Genomic DNA, 2,977 nt, shown 5'->3' with positions numbered 1-2,977 from the left:
TTCTGTGCCTCCCTCTCTCTCTGCCCCAACTCACTTGCATTCTGTCTCTGTCTCTCTCAAAAATAAAAAAACATTTAAAAAATTTAAAACAAAAAAATAATAATCGAATTTTTAGACATACTACAAAATATTAGCATATGAATAGAAATATCAAGTACAATTGAGGAAATTAATTTTTTTGCTCCACATTGGCACTCATCTCCACACAAAAGAACAAACATATTTTTACTGAAGAAATGTAGAAAATGACCTACCTGTAAAAGCTGACTTTCTGTATTTTGTAAAAACAAGGTGGAAACATTTATAATGTATATCTCAGGTACATTCTCTAGAGTATTTCAGAAATAATTCTGAAGAACTAATTAAAATAGTTTTGTTCCTCAGGAGCACAGCCTAAATTTGGTGCTTTGAGATCCTACTTTCTCCTTTGAGGCCAAAATCTCTGCCTAACATCTATGTCCATCTTGGTACTGAGTACTGAGATCTTTAGCAGTGATAATGAAATCAGCCATCACCTTTAATACCATAGAAGAAGGAAAATATGAGTCTATGAGTTTTGTGTTCTTCGTATAGTAAAGATGAGAGGACTCTCATCAGAAGACGTCAGTGTCTATAGACACTGAGTTTAAGTCATCTAATGGGAGCAAAGGGAAGGAAGGCAGAGTCAGTGAGAGAGATGAGAAGCAGAAAGAATATACAAGGCAGAAGAGTAACATAACCAAGGACAGGAAGTAGAAGCATCATTCAGGGGTGAGGGCCCTTTAAAGGGAAGACACCATGGATTCATACAGGAACCAATCTGCCCCATTGAGTTCACTTCATCAACATGGTAAAAATCAAAGATGGGTCTGAGAGCCAGGATCATTCATAAAATTGATGATTCATAAAACTGGTGATTACACGAGGAGGGTTGAAAGTAGAATAAAGAATATTTGAACATCGGCACTGCATTTGTTAGAGAATAAAAAAATCTAGAGATGTTTTCACTAGCCTGTATCTTGCAGTGCACTTAGTTCCAGATCAACACGATCCAAGGAATCAAAGTTAATACAATCCAAGAAATCAAAGTCAATACAATCCAGGGAATCAAAGTGTAGGCTGTCCAAAGACAGGAGAGGCAGCTCCGATCTTCAGATGTCCAAACCGTGGTGTGAATCTTAAAAATAGACATTGCCAGTTATTTTAGTAGCAAAAGGTGGGTTTATTCGGGAAACAAAGAGAATTGCAATCTGGGACAAGCAAAATGGCAAAATTTCAGCCAAGTCCAGCCCAGTCTCTGTCCCTTTCTGCTTGTGCTCGCTCTCTGTCTCAAAAATAAATAATAAACATTATTTTTTAAAAAAGGAGAAAAAATAAAAAGACATAGATACAAAAGTGCTACAATAGTCAGATGGTTGAAAACATCCTACTGACATTATAAATTTGTTACTTGTGTTTTTGTGATTATTCCATTGGCTATCTTTTGACAAGTTATAGTAGATCCAACATTATGCTGGAAGTTTTAAATTTAACGTAATCAAGTTATACAAATTGGAAAGGAAAAAATAAAATTGTGCTATTCACAGATCACATGACAGTTTGCATTGAATCTCCATTCAAAAGGTGCAAAGTAAATGTTAACTAGATTTATCGTGATGATTGCTTGGCAATATATATTAATATTGAATCTTATGTTGTACGTCTGAACTAAATATATATGTATTTTGTACATATAAAGTCATATAATTACCTTTTATATATATTCAAAAACAGTTAAGAGTATATTTGGGAAAGTCACATGATTACAAGATCAATATACATAATCATTTATATTATGATGCAAAATCCAATTGTCCCCAAAGTAACATGAATTACGGATAGAGATTACATCAGATGGCATTCTCACACACACACACACACACAAACTATCTACCTCACATAAGGAGATCACAGAGACTCTGTGAGCAGGGTGAGCGGGTTCTTTTTAATTAGCGTTTAGGATGACTATTCAAAAAGGGGAACTTGTCATTGTTTTACAAGACAGTGGTGAGACGCCAGGCTTTGACAGGGTCAAAGAACGAATCTCGGGGGCCACAGAAAGTGAGCAAAGCTACAGAGTTTATTGAGAGAAAAGTATAAAATTCTCAAGAGTGAGCAAGGTCCCGACTGGGTTGCCGCAAGGATTTTTGTCCCCGACTTTTTATTGGGACCTTATCAGAAAGTTTGTGAGGCTCCACGCATGGCACCTAGCTCAGGTGGGTCTGGAATATCTTTATCCTGTGTTTGTTTGTTTCTTTGTTTGTTTCTCCCAAACCCCTGCTACCCTTTCAGCCTCCAGCTTGCAGGTGCACACTGCCTCCCTGTGGGTCCCTTACCTCTCCCTGCCTAATACTAACTCTTTCCCCACTCGATTGCATGTGAAAGCAGCCATAAGCTTGCACAGGGGTATTTAGAAAACATGCCGAGACACATTGAATGCTGTGTTCGCGATGCTTGTGCTCCTCCTAGAGAAGAGATTTAACATTATGATGAAGCAGAGGCCAGGGTCTGACCAGGGTTAAGGGGCTACTCGCTGCTCTGAGAGCTGGTATAAACTGGATGGGCTTGTTATTTCAGCTAAGAAATGCAGCGTCCTGCTTGTTCATTGACTGGAACAGAAACTGCTACGGAAACATACAGATGGGGGCACTTGGGTGGCTCGATTCGTTAAGCGTCAGACATCAGCTCAGGTCATGATCTCACGGTTCCTGAGTTTGAGCCCCACATTAGGCTGTCTGCTGTCAGCACAGAGCCCGCTTTGGATTTTCTGTCCCCCTCTCTCTCTGCCCCTCGCCACTTGCACACTCTCTCTCTAAAATATAAATAAACATTTTTTTTTAATCTTAAAAGAAACATAAAGATGGAAAGATGGACAGACACATTTGGACTTCAGCAAGGCTTGGTTTTAAACTTTTCCCTTCCTCATTCTTGAAGCTTTGCCCTCCCCTTCACTTGCTTT

The sequence above is a fragment of the Panthera pardus genome, unplaced genomic scaffold (assembly GCF_024362965.1).
Source record: "Panthera pardus isolate Hobbes unplaced genomic scaffold, ASM2436296v1 HiC_scaffold_12, whole genome shotgun sequence".
In the NCBI taxonomy this organism is placed as follows: domain Eukaryota; kingdom Metazoa; phylum Chordata; class Mammalia; order Carnivora; family Felidae; genus Panthera; species Panthera pardus.
The sequence above is the reverse complement of the archived record's forward strand: the minus strand, read 5'-3'. Positions refer to the sequence as shown.